The sequence below is a fragment of the Thalassophryne amazonica genome, chromosome 1 (genome assembly GCF_902500255.1).
Source record: "Thalassophryne amazonica chromosome 1, fThaAma1.1, whole genome shotgun sequence".
In the NCBI taxonomy this organism is placed as follows: domain Eukaryota; kingdom Metazoa; phylum Chordata; class Actinopteri; order Batrachoidiformes; family Batrachoididae; genus Thalassophryne; species Thalassophryne amazonica.
Window position 1 is genome coordinate 88,827,372 of NC_047103.1, and position 14,443 is coordinate 88,841,814.

Sequence of the window (14,443 nt, forward strand, 5' to 3'; positions counted from 1 at the left end):
CACATTCTGCACGTGTTACAACAGCGTGGCTTCATAGTAAAAGAGTGCAGGTACTAGACTGGTCTGCCTGCAGTCCAGATCTGTCACCCATTAAAAATGTGTGGCGCATTATGAAGCACAAAATATGACAACGGAGACCCCAAACTGTTGAACAACTGAAGTCATACATCAAGCAAGAATGGGAAAGAATTCCACCTACAAAGCTTCAACAATTAATGTCCTCAGTTCCCAAATGCTTATTGAGTGTTGTTAGAAGGAAAGGTGATGTAACACAGTCATAAACATACCACTGTCCCAGCTTTTTTGAAACGTGTTGCAGGCATCCATTTCAAAATAACCAGATATTTGCACAAAAACAATACAATTGATCAGTTTGAACATTAAATATCTTGTCTTTGTGGTGTATTCAATTGAATATAGGTTGAAGAAGATTTGCAAATCATTGAATTCTGTTTTTATTTACATTTTACATAACGTCCCAACTTCACTGGAATTGGGGTTGTATATAGGGGTAGAAGCTGAGCTTATATTTGGGGGGGTAATCTGTCCCTGAATCATTATTTTGAACAAAACTTCTGATGCAAGTGAAGTAGTCATTCCATTCTAAGTGACCTAATATATATGAATTGTTCATTAACATGAAATTTTTGGAGTTGTGAAAAAAATAAACAAGACTGAATTTTCAGTCATTTTGTTTTTGGAGTTAAGCACCTCTGCTTTGCTGCTAATGTTATTCATGAGATAGTGACCTCCAATGTGCACTGGGCAGGTCTGTAGTTGAGTGTGAAGCAACTGAAATGAGGACCAGTACTTCCACATCTGAGGCATGGTCCTCTGTTGGAAAAGGGTGGATTGTTCTCTCTGGGTCAGTGATTATTCAGAGTGGCATTCAGTTAGCTCGGAGTCTTGATCGCGAGTGGAATGGAGCTTGAGATTTACAGCCTGACAGGGAGCTGCATCTCTTGTCATGCGGACTCTGTACTGAACCTTCATGGTGAAGACACAGCTAAGCCAGCAGGTGAGACTCCTTATCCTCACCTATGATCATGAAGTTTGTAAGTAAGTAAGTAAGTAAGTAAATTTTATTTATATAGCACCTTTCACAGACAAGAGCCACAAGGTGCTTCACAACATAAAAGCAGAGTACACCACACAAAACATCAGACAATGGCCGAGACATAAAAACATAAAACATAACATAGGATCACAGAGCAGCCTAAAAGCTAAGCAAATGCTTGAGTAAAAAAGAAAGTCTTAAGTTGGCTTTTAAAAGTATCGACAGAGTCCAGTGAGCGCAGAGAGAGCGGGAGACCATTCCAAAGCCTGGGAGCAACAGCCTGGAAGGATCGCTCTCCTCTGGTTGCAAAATGGGTGCGAGGAACCATCAACAGATTTTGGTCCACAGACCTCAAAGCCCTGGCAGGGGCATAAGGCTGGATGAGGTCACAGATATAGGGAGGCGCCTGGCCATGTAGAACTCTAAAAGTTAAAACCAAAATTTTAAAATTGATCCTGAAGGACACTGGTAGCCAATGAAGCGCCTTTAAAATTGGGGAAATATGAGTCCTTCTGTTAGCTTGTGTCAGAATTCTTGCTGCAGAGTTCTGTACCAACTGCAGTCGATGCAACTCCTTCTTGTTTAGACATGAAAACAAACTGTTACAATAGTCTAAACGTGTTGACACAAAAGCATGAATAATAAGCTCTAAATCATTTCGAGACACCATTTTCCTGAGCTTAGAGATATTTCTTATTTGAAAGAAGCAATTCCTCGTCAGCTGTTTACAATGCTGTACCAACGACATCTTTGTCAAAAATGACACCCAGGTTGTGCAATGATCAAAAGAATAAAGTTGCAGATACAAGTGGCAGAATGAGGTTCCTCCATCAGGTATCTGAGCTTACACTCAGGGACAGTGTGAGAATCTTGAATATCCAGGAGGGCTGCTTCTTCACATCAGAATGAGCTAGATGAGGTGGTTCAGACACTTTGTGAGGATGCCCCGAGTCCTGTCTCTCGGGAGGTATTCCAGGGTTGAAGACCCCGGAGAAGACCCAGCACATGCTAGAACAATTATATTTCCCATCTGGCTTGTCAACATCTCAAGATCCACCAATAAGAGTCAGAGGACTTGGCCAAGGATAGGGAGGAGTGGCATAAGCTGCAATCTGGACCCAGACAAGTGGCAGAAAAGGAATGAATGAATAAATGAATGCCCCATCAAGTGGATACCTTACACATCATAAACTAATTCTTCAACTTTATAGATGTCTGGGTTGCTTTTGACCAGTGGTGACCAAATTTTTTCCTTTGAGGGGCCATAAATTAATATGTTAAAATAAAAGTTAGTGTTCTGCACATGTATTTAATTCTATGCAATTACATTACAAGTAATTGATATATTGTGCAGAAAATTAACATTCTATCTGAAATAAAATTTCAAAATGATACATCTCTTTATTCTGCATAACAGTAATATAGCAACTGAATTACTTTGCTGAGAGTTTGGAATTCTGGCACGCGGGCCACACTGGAGAGCTTTGGTTTCTCGACCGAATTTTTCCTACCTTTATTTTGAAAGTTGTTCTCGGATACAGTTCCTGTCGTCACACGGAGCTTGACAGCGTGCAGAGAGGCGGGGGTTGCGAACAGACCGAGCGGAGGTCTGCGGGAGCGGACCGGACTGGTGCGGCAGACGCCGAATACAGGTGGAGGAAGTTCCTCTTCGGGACCTGTCAGTTCCACGCAGACCACGGAGGACACGGCTGCGGGTTTTAATGGTTAGTGCGTTTGGTTGTTTGTGTTGAGCTGTGAGCCTGACGGTGTCATTTCGGGCTGCTTCGTTCCTGCGGTGAACCTGCTGTGCTTGTTGTCCGAGCGACCGGAATCCGGTGGAAAATGTCACCAAATGTCTGCAGAGGGCAAAGTAACACGAGAGTTTCTGGTGGTGTGAGCATGTGTGACGGCTGGTTGATTGAACGTTTCCCTTCACCTGTCTCTGCAGCAGAGGCACCTCCACCTTATTTTCTGCCGGCTCCCGTTCAGGGGCTCATTCCAGAGGGAGCTCCCAGTCTGCAGCACATCCTGGGAATCCTCGCTCACTTCCATTCAAAACCCTTTGTCACGGCTGGATTAAGATCCTTTGTGTTGTTTCTGCAGTGTGTGGGGCTGTAGGGGGCCCTGCCCCCACCTCTGGCCCTTTTCAGGGCACCCCCCGGCCCTCAGTCCACGCGCAGTGCGCCGAGCCGGGCTGTGGCTCCATGCACGGCTCCATGCACGGCTCCATGCACGGCTCCATTCGTGCAGCAGGTTGAAATGCGGCAGCAGCAGATGTTTGTGTGCACGCTGCTCGGTCACATCTGCTCTGAATGAAGCGCAGGCACAGAGGCTGTGCTGCTGGTCCACAGAGGGAACCAGGTCCTGATCTGTCTAATGTTAACTGAGCTCAGTGGTCCACACTGACAGTTTGAAATCAATGTCTGCAGTGAGAAGTCAGCATGGAATTCAAACCGTTTCAGAATTCAACCAGTGATTTCTGATACTGCATCAATCAAGAAGGTAATGTTTCATGCTTTGGTTTGTTTATATGTTAGCTTGTTAGTGGGACTACTCAAAAACCTGTTTTCCGTGAGACAGTTTTTGTGGTAGAGGTAAGCAGACCTTTGGCATTCCAGCTTTTATTCCAACACCTCTGGTCCGGGATGCTCAGTGGGTCAAACACATACCCTATTTTGAGACCCAAACCCGATCCCTAACTCTTACCAATAAATAGGTTTGTACATTAGATTTTTTTTTAAAGGCAGGGGTGATGGCCAAGTGGTTAGTGCACTTGGTTTCAGTGCATGTGCATAAATTTGTGAATATGCAAAAAAAAAAAGTCACATTGTCATTATGGGGTATTGTGTGTTGAATTTTGGAATAAGGCTGCAACATTACATATAATGTGTAAAAAGTGAGGCTCTGTGAATACTTTCCAGTTACGCTGTATGTATTTGATCCTCTCACAGCAGGTAATGTCAGGGTTAGGACAACGATTACGGTACACTGATTGGAAATGAAAAGGGATGAAGCACCGTTTGGCTAACTGAATACTGCCTCTCATTTTCTGGTACAATGCGCATTGTGCACAGTGGCACCGCAGTGGGGCCATTGCGGCACATGGCGCCCCACAGCTGTCTCATTTATTGTATTCACATTAGTGTTAGTAAGGAGGATACAGAAGAGTCATAAGGTTGGCAATATTTAAAAGTAATCAGAGATAACAGAAATAAAGAATACTGCAGTTTTTTCCTCTACAGTGTTGTTCAAAGGAACATGACAGATGGCACAACTAATGCTAGCTGTCTGAACAAAGGTATACAACTTAATGAAAAAAAATGATTGATGCTGTGGCTTGTTTGAGGAGTTAACCTGAAAAGTGTGATTTCTGGAAGTACAATAAATTAGAGTTTTACATCTACAATCAAACAGCAGCAACTAGGACTCGCACTCCTGATACTTTGGTAGATAGTCAATTACTTGATCCATTCATGTCATGCAGCTAAGTAGATTTTAACCTGTATCATTAAACACTGCAGATATAAATGGAAAACGCTTGATACTGTTGCTGGATGGGATTCAACCCAGTCAGAATCTGAAGGCAAATGGTAAATTTGCTCATATAAAAGTTGGTGGCTGTTGTGTGGGTGGTTTTGAATATTAGTGGTGGACTGATGTGGCTTTTTCAATGACAGTGATTTTTTTTTTTTTTTTTTTTTTTTTGGAGCACAGGGTGGTCACTGGCCAGTGTGAGAGCATGTGATACAATAATAAGAAATTAATTATTATGCCCACCAAGGACATAATAAAATCATCAGCATTTATTTATTTGTCTGTCTGTCTGTCTGTTAGCAGGATTACTTCAAAACTACTTCATGGATTCCAAATTTGCACCACAGATAGATATTAGGAAATGGAAGAACCCATTGAATTTTGAAGGTGATCCGGATTCTGGATCAAGTTTCACTTTGTTTAGGCTTTGAAGGATTACTTTTAACAGGGTTTCGTCAAAACTACTGCACAGATTTTGATGAAACACCGATACATATTAAGCCATGGAAGAATCTGTTCAATTTTTTAATGTGATCTGAATCCGGATTCTGGATCAAGATTCCCTTTGTTTAGGCTTTGAAGGATTACTTTTAACAGGGTTTCGTCAAAACTACTGCACAGATTTTGATGAAACACCGATACATATTAAGCCATGGAAGAATCTGTTCAATTTTGGATGTGATCTGAATCCAGATTCTGGATCAAGATTCCCTTTTATATTGGCTTTGAAGGATTACGTCAAAACTACTTCACGGATTCTCACCAGATTTGCACCACAGATAGATATTAGGGCATGGAAGAAAATTAAATTTTGGAGGTGATCTGGATCCAGATTCTGGATCAAGATTTCTCTTTATACAGGCTTTGAAGGATTACTTCAAAGCTACTTCATGGATTCTCACCAAATTTGCACCACAGATGGATCCATCAATCAATTCAGTTAAATCCATTAAATCCACGCATTTTGGGATCGTCGTCGCTGCACTCGTTTCTGTTGGTCTCAGGTGACAGCATCATTGTCACCTGCACAGCAGCATGATTAGGGGGTGGAGTAACACATCAAATGTGAAGCGGTTTTAATATTTTGCCACCATCCACGCGATATTTTATGGTCTGAAATCTCACACGATTAACCAATCAGATTCGCGGAAAAAATGTAATTGGATTAGAATGAATGTTTTAAGTGTGACCTGACTCTGTTTTAAATGCATGCTGAGACTAACTGAGCCCCATTACAAATTCTTTATTTAAAACATAAAAGTAGGGATGAAACAGTTAGTCGAGTAACTCAAAATAAGTTGATTACAAAAAATGTTCGAGGCAAATTCTGTGCTCGAAGCTCTGTTTAACATTGCAGTACATATTCCAGGCCCGTGTGTGGCGCCGTAATGTCTCCAGAAAAAAACAGAAGAAGACTAGAGCAGGGGTGGCCAAGTTCGGTCCTCGAGAGCCACCTTCCTGACACTCTTGTCTCCCTGCTCCAACACACCTGAATCCAATGAAAGACTTGTTAGCAGACTTTTAATGAGCCTTTCATTGAATTCAGGTGTGTTGGAGCAGGGAGACAACTAAGAGTGTCAGGAAGGTGCCTCTCGAGGACCGAACTTGGCCACCCCTGGACAAGCGCATGCGCACAAGCTGTGTAACAGCTAATCAATTTAGCACCAAAAGATACATCTTTCAGAAAGCGACACACAGAGTAAAATCAAGCCTTTTAACAGAAAGATGGACCACGCTGATTATCTGAAATACAACCCCTGGTAAAAATTATGGAATCACGGGCCTCGGAGGATGTTCATTCAGTTGTTTAATTTTGTAGAAAAAAAGCAGATCACAGACATGACACAAAACTAAAGTCATTTCAAATGGCAACTTTCTGGCTTTAAGAAACACTATAAGAAATCAGGAAAAAAATTGTGGCAGTCAGTAACGGTTACTTTTTTAGACCAAGCAGAGGGAAAAAAATATGGAATCACTCAGTTCTGAGGAAAAAATTATGGAATCATGAAAAACAAAAGAACGCTCCAACACATCACTAGTATTTTGTTGCACCACCTCTGGCTTTTATAACAGCTTGCAGTCTCTGAGGCATGGACTTAATGAGTGACAAACAGTACTCTTCATCAATCTGGCTCCAACTTTCTCTGATTGCTGTTGCCAGATCAGCTTTGCAGGTTGGAGCCTTGTCATGGACCATTTTCTTCAACTTCCACCAAAGATTTTCAATTGGATTAAGATCTGGACTATTTGCAGGCCATGACATTGACCCTGAATGTTTTCACAGTTTTTGCTCTATGGCAAGATGCATTATCATCTTGAAAAATGATTTCATCATCCCCAAACATCCTTTCAATTGATGGGATAAGAAAAGTGTCCAAAATATCAACGTAAACTTGTGCATTTATTGATGATGTAATGACAGCCATCTCCCCAGTGCCTTTACCTGACATGCAGCCTCATATCATCAATGACTGTGGAAATTTACATGTTCTCTTCAGGCAGTCAGCTTTATAAATCTCATTGGAACGGCACCAAACAAAAGTTCCAGCATCATCACCTTGCCCAGTGCAGATTCGAGATTCATCACTGAATATGACTTTCATCCAGTCATCCACAGTCCACGATTGCTTTTCCTTAGCCCATTGTAACCTTGTTTTTTTCTGTTTAGGTGTTAATGATGGCTTTCGTTTATCTTTTCTGTATGTAAATCCCATTTCCTTTAGGCGGTTTCTTACAGTTCGGTCACATACGTTGACTCCAGTTTCCTCCCATTCGTTCCTCATTTGTTTTGTTGTGCATTTTCGATTTTTGAGACATATTGCTTTAAGTTTTCTGTCTTGACGCTTTGATGTCTTCCTTGGTCTACCAGTATGTTTGCCTTTAACAACCTTTCCATGTTGTTTGTATTTGGTCCAGAGTTTAGACACAGCTGACTGTGAACAACCAACATCTTTTGCAACATTGCGTGATGATTTACCCTCTTTTAAGAGTTTGATAATCCTCTCTTTTGTTTCAATTGACATCTCTCGTGTTGGAGCCATGATTCATGTCAGTCCACTTGGTGCAACAGCTCTCCAAGGTGTGATCACTCCTTTTTAGATGCAGACTAACGAGCAGATCTGATTTGATGCAGGTGTTCGTTTTGGGGATGAAAATTTACAGGGTGATTCCCTAATTTATTCCTCAGAATTGAGTGATTCCATATTTTTTTCCCTCTGATTGGTCTAAAAAAGTAACCGTTACTGACTGCCACAATTTTTTTCCTGATTTCATATAGTGTTTCTTAAAGTCAGAAAGTTGCCTTTTGAAATGACTTTAGTTTTGTGTCATGTCTGTGATCTGCTTTTTTTCTACAAAATTAAACAACTGAATGAACATCCTCCGAGGCCGGTGATTCCATAATTTTTGCCAGGGGTTGTAGACTGACTGCACATTTAAAGCGAAGCAGTGTGTTTGTGTATTTTTAAAAAAACACAGTTTGGTCTCCTGTAGGGCTGAAACAATTAGTTGAGTTGCTCGAATAATTCAATTACAAAAAATGTTCGAGGCAAATTCTGTTCCTCGAAGCTTCGTTTAACATTATAGTATATGTGCCAGGCCTATGTGTGGCGCTGTAACGTCCCCAGAAAAAAACAGAAGAATACTAGAGCATAACAGCTGATCAAATTAGCAATGATAGCTACAGCTGGCCAACGCGACAGAGTAAAATAAAGCCTTTTAAGAGAAAGAGGGTCCACGCTGGTCATCTGAAATAGACTGACTGCACATTTAAAGCGAAGCAGTGTGTTTGTCTATTTTTAAAGAACACACGGTCCGCTCGACGTGGGGAGGGAATATTGACCTGGCGGCCGGCTGCTGTCTCTCTCTGCTCGGTGCGAGTCACAACTCCGTGCCTGGCTACACTGACAAACGTCAGAAGTCCAGTCTTTCTTCTGTGTTTTGTTCAGACTCGCACTGAGTGTCTTGGGCAACACACAATGCTTCACAGACACAGTAATTTAAACAAACAAAACCCCCCCTCCACAAGAAAGAGTGACTGCAAGGCCTGCATTTTCAACCTTCAGCTGAAATGCATCTGCTGAATTGCAGAGAAAGAGGGATAAAAAAAAAAATAATTCATGCAGGGATCCAGGCCACCAACCTTTAAAAAAAAACCCCAAAACCTTAAAATGGTAAAATTTTACAAGTTGGGGGGAAAAAAAACAAAACAGAAATGCACATCCCATCACAAATGTCAAGACTTTGGCCCGACCATGGTCGGTTCAATAGACTGTTTGTCTGTTTGCCAGAGTATTTGTCAGCCTGACTGAGGATTACACCGACTGCCTGCGCTTACGGTCCGGTGTCAGGGGAGTGCTGAGCTCCTGACACTGGGAAAGATCCAGAACTTGTAAAGATGTCAAAAAATAAATAATTACCCAGGAAAACAGAAAGGGATACACTAAATTTGACAATCTGCGTGATGGCACAGCGACATTGTGCCATTGTTTAGGGAGAGCCCTGGACTGTTGATGTTGTTTAAAAACATAAAAGTAATTTTTATCCGATTACTTGATTAATCACCAGAATAATCAATAGAATACTCACTCATCTTCAACCGCTTATCCAAGATCGGGTCACAGGGATCAATAGAATACTCGATTACTAAAATAATCGATAGCTGCAGTCCTACATAAAAGGCAGTTTAATTGCATGGGGTGTAATCTGGTCTATATAGGACCGAAGTAGGAGCCATGTCCGCATTCTCTGCATTACATCAGTTCAGTGGGTGTTGGAATCCGCCAGCGCTGCCCGTTGTTGTCAATCTTGTTTGTGCTATTCATGTACATTATTTCAAGGGACTGGAGGGTATCCAGCTTGATGACCTCAGAGTTGCATCTCTCTTTTTTGCAGATGACATAGTTGTTGACTTCATCAGACGGTGACCTCTGATGTGCACTGAGCTGTTTTGAGGCAGAGTGTGAAGTGACTGGAATGAGAATCAGCACCTCCAAATCTGAGACCAGGATCCTTTGTCGGAAAATGGTGGATTGTCCCCTTTGTGTCAGCCAAGAGTTACTGCCGCAAGTGGAGGAGTTCAAGTATCTCGGGGTTCACAAGTTCACAAGTGGGGGCAAATTGGAGTGTGAGATCGATAGATGCATTGGGGTGGTGTCTGAAATCTTACGGATGCTGTAGTGGATCGACGTGGTAAAGAAGGACCTGAACAAGAAGGTGAGGCTCTCAATTTATGATTTATGCTTCTATCCTCACCTATGGTCATGAACTTTGGGTAATGACTGAAAGAATAAGATCGCAGATACAAGCAGCAGAAATGAGATGCCTCCATTGGGCATCTGGGCTCCTGGACAGAGTGAGAAGTTTGACTATCCGGGAGTGACTGAGTAGAGCCACTACTTCTTTGCATTGAAAGGAGCCATTTGAGGTGGTTTGGGCGCCTGGTGAGGATGCTCCCTGGTCATCTCCCTAAGGAGGTCTTCCAGGCACGTCCAGCCAGGAGGAGGCCCCGGGGAAGATCATATTTCCCAGCTGGCTTGGGAACACCTTGGGATCCCCGGGAAGAGTTACAAGACTTGGCCAGTGATAGGGAAGTGTGGGATGAGCTGCTTGCTTTGCTGCTTGCTTTGCTGCCACTGTGACCTGGACCCAGATAAACAGTTGAAAATGAATGAATGAAAGGCAGTTTAATGCTGTGTTTCTCATTTCCGTTGTATTGAATATGTATGGAGTCGTGATTTTTTTTTTTGATATACAAGTCACACCAGACCATAAAGCCTTGGTCCCGCCGACTAATGAATGATGAATAATGAGCTACGTAGCATGTTTTTTTTGGGGTATGAGTCGAGTTATTCAACAAACGTGGGAGAATAGTGGCTCTTAGAGGCAGAATATTCGGCTAACAAGACTCATCTCTAAGTGTGGCACTAATTTCGAGAAGTTCAAAATTTACCAAAAACAGCATGGGGCAGTTTGTGTACGGGGTACTACCAGGACAAACGAGGATGTTAGAGGCATGGTAGTGGTGAGGACGAGGCTCTTAGAAGAACATTATCTGAGTACCTGGCAGCTACGAGGACAGGACAGGATGTTTTGGCTCCGCCCTCTCAAGGAACTTGATTGTCATGCCAACTCACATTTCCATGTTAGTGGTACGAAATTTGTACTCAGGTCCCGGTTATTAAAAAAAAAAGCGTCTGACAGTGCCACCCGCTTTGTGCGCTGGACACTATGTATATGAAATAATTCTTTGGTAGTGGAGTAATCATTTTCACTCAGAGTTTGGCTGTTGAAAACACCTCTAATTGCTTCCAGAATCACTTAGGACAGTTTCAACTGGAGCTTTTTTCCCTCTCTCTTTCCTGGTCTTCATGAGGTGGAGAACATATTTGGAACAGTCTAAAAGGTAATTATTTGTAATGCTTATATTGTAATAACTTGGCAAAACAGTTGCATGTTCATTCCTTCTTATGAGCAGCTGCAAAAGTATGTTTATGACAGATTTAACATCTCATTATGATCGATCAGATGAGCTGTGCTGTGATGCGGTGCGTTGACGCAGTGACTCACGCAGTGTTTTTTAATTGTTTGCGCAGTCTGTAGTTACTGAACAGAAAAATATTGCAGTTACGCTGTCATGTTCGTTTTCCCCGGAGGCTGAGGCTGGGCGAATTTAGCACTTCTGTTTAGGAACAGTAGACTCAGATTTATATAAAGTAGAAAAGGAGCACTGGCACTTTTGTCTGTTCAAGTCCGGCTGGATACACAGATGGTAGTTGCTGAGTTGTCAACCTGTGTCACTCCCCTAACACTTCACTGACTCCGACACCATGCAGTGGCAGGGAAGTTGTAATGGCTGGTTTCTGTGGGCTGCTGTCTGCACCTTATTGGAATGAGAGACACTGGATTTATTCAGTGTTTGTGCATGTAAAAATTGTGTGCAAATACCATTGCACTTGCAGATACACTTACATGCTGAATCACTAACAGTGTGCACTGAGGATTGCTTCTTTCAAATGTGCAAAATAGCATGTATTGTCCATTTGTTATTACCTATTATAAATATGCAGTTTTGAATTTGTCCACGAGTGTGTAAAATTCTGGGTGGGAACATGCAAATAGGCGAGGTTTGCACACGCAACATAGGAAGGAGCTCTCTAAGTCAGCTAACTAAACCCGATAATACAAATAATGGAGTCATAAATGTATACAACCCCTCTGGATTTTTATTTTTAATTTAGTTGAAGCAGAATTTCTCTCTCTCTCTCTCTCTCTCTCTCTCTCTCTCTCTCTCTCTCTCTCTCTCTCTCTCTCTCTCTCTCTCTCTCTCTCTCTCTCTCTCTCTCTCTCTCTCTCTCTCAAACAGAGCTGCTCAATGTGGGGCCCACACAGGTTGCATTTGGTCTACTTCCTTTGTTTTGGCCCTCCATGGAAGTTGATAACTCACTGCAAATGAATAAATTAATGTTCAGCACATTAAACAGTAGTGCAGGGGTGGCCAAGTTTGGTCCTCGAGAGCCACATTCCTGACACTCTTAGTTGTCTCCCTGCTCCAACACACCTGAATCCAATGAAAGGCTCGTGTCAGGAATGTGGCTCTTGAGGACGGAACTTGGCCACCCCTGCAGTAGTGCATCAGAGATTCCTATGATGCCATCAACATCATCAAAATACTCATCGTTTTGCAAAATGACTTAATTTTTCATGTGACACTGTCATGTTGATGCAAAATCACATTAACTACCCAAATCTCATTAACTACCACCACCACCTGCCACTGGGTTCTGGATTTCCTTACAGGCGAACCACAGGTTGTACAGATGGGAGGAATGGTTTCTACTGAGCTCACAATAAGCACCGGAGCACCTTAGGGCTGCTGCCTGAACCCCAAACTCTTCACCTTAAACACCTGCGACTGTGTAGCCAACATGAACAACGCAGTCATCATCAAATACACTGATGACACGACCATCCTGGGCCTCATCAAGGCTGGGGACGAGACTGGGTACAGGGCGGTGGCTGACAGCACACTTGCTTATACAACCCCTGGCAAAAATTATGGAATCACCGGCCTCGGATGATGTTCATTCAGTTGTTTAATTTTGTAGAAAAAAAGCAGATCACAGACATGACACAAAACTAAAGTCATTTCAAATGGCAACTTTCTGGCTTTAAGAAACACTATAAGAAATCAAGAAAAAAAGATTGTGACAGTCAGTAATGGTTACTTTTTTAGACCAAGCAGAGGAAAAAAATATGGAATCACTCAATTCTGAGGAATAAATTATGGAATCACCCTGTAAATTTTCATCCCCCAAACTAACACCTGCATCAAATCAGATCTGCTCATTGACATTGACCCTATGCCATGACATTGACCCTATGTGTCTTTTTGCAAGGAATGTTTTCACAGTTTTTGCTCTATGGCAAGATGCATTATCATCTTGAAAAATGATTTAATCATCCCCAAACATCCTTTCAATTGTCCAAAATATCAACGTAAACTTGTGCATTTATTGATGATGTAATGACAGCCATCTCCCCAGTGCCTTTACCTGACATGCAGCCCCATATCATCAATGACTGTGGAAATTTACATGTTCTCTTCAGGCAGTCATCTTTATAAATCTCATTGGAACGGCACCAAACAAAAGTTCCAGCATCATCACCTTGCCCAATGCAGATTCGAGATTCATCACTGAATATGATTTTCATCCAGTCATCCACAGTCCACGATTGCTTTTCCTTAGCCCATTGTAACCTTGTTTTTTTTCTGTTTAGATGTTAATGATAGCTTTTGTTTAGCTTTTCTGTATGTAAATCCCATTTCCTTTAGGCGGTTTCTTACAGTTCGGTCACAGACGTTGACTCCAGTTTCCTCCCATTCGTTCCTCATTTGTTTTGTTGTGCATTTTTCGATTTTTGAGACATATTGCTTTAAGTTTTCTGTCTTGACACTTTGATGTCTTCCTTGGTCTACCAGTATGTTTGCCTTTAACAACCTTCCCATGTTGTTTGTATTTGGTCCAGAGTTTAGACACAGCTGACTGTGAACAACCAACATCTTTTGCAACATTGCATGATGATTTACCCTCTTTTAAGAGTTTGATAATCCTCTCCTTTGTTTCAATTGACATCTTTCATGTTGGAGCCATGATTCATGTCAGTCCACTTGGTGCAACAGCTCTCCAAGGTGTGTTCACTCCTTTTTAGATGCAGACTAACGAGCAGATCTGATATGATGCAGGTGTTAGTTTTGGGGATGAAAATTTACAGGGTGATTCCATAATTTTTTCCTCAGAATTGAGTGATTCCATATTTTTTTCCTCTGCTTGGTCTAAAAAAGTAACCGTTACTGACTGCCACAATCTTTTTTTCTTGATTTCTTATAGTGTTTCTTAAAGCCAGAAAGTTGCCATTTGAAAAGACTTTAGTTTTGTGTCATGTCTGTGATCTGCTTTTTTTTCTACAAAATTAAACAACTGAATGAACATCTTCCGAGGCCGGTGATTCCATAATTTTTGCCAGGGGTTGTAGAGAGGAAAACGATCTCATCCTCATTATAGGAAAGACAGCAGAAATTATCATTGAATTCAGGAGGAAAGCCCCTCAACTGCACCCCTCGCCATCAAGGGCACTAAAGTATTGAGAGTGGACAGCCACAAGTTCCTCTGCCTTCATGTGTCATCTTATCTGAGCTGGTCAGCAAACACTGCAACCACTGTGAAAAAAGCTTAGAAGCATCTGTGCGTCGTCAGACTGCTCAGGAAGGCTGGGCTAAGCTGCCACCCCATCACACAAGCCTACACAGGCCTGGTGGAGAGTATGCTCAGTGTGGTACAGCAACACCACTCA

The 14,443-nt window shown here is 42.1% G+C and overlaps 1 protein-coding gene across 2 annotated transcripts in view; it reads left to right on the forward strand.

Annotated features, from left to right (window-relative positions):
• The first annotated feature begins 2,623 nt into the window (after window positions 1-2,623).
• arhgap12b (Rho GTPase activating protein 12b) overlaps window positions 2,624-14,443 on the forward strand; it is a 192,280-nt gene continuing 180,460 nt past the window's right edge. For both annotated transcript variants that reach the window (XM_034172335.1, XM_034172351.1), the window contains exon 1: window positions 2,624-2,781. The gene's annotated coding sequence lies outside the window, so the exon portion shown is untranslated. The remainder of the gene's footprint in view (window positions 2,782-14,443) is intronic.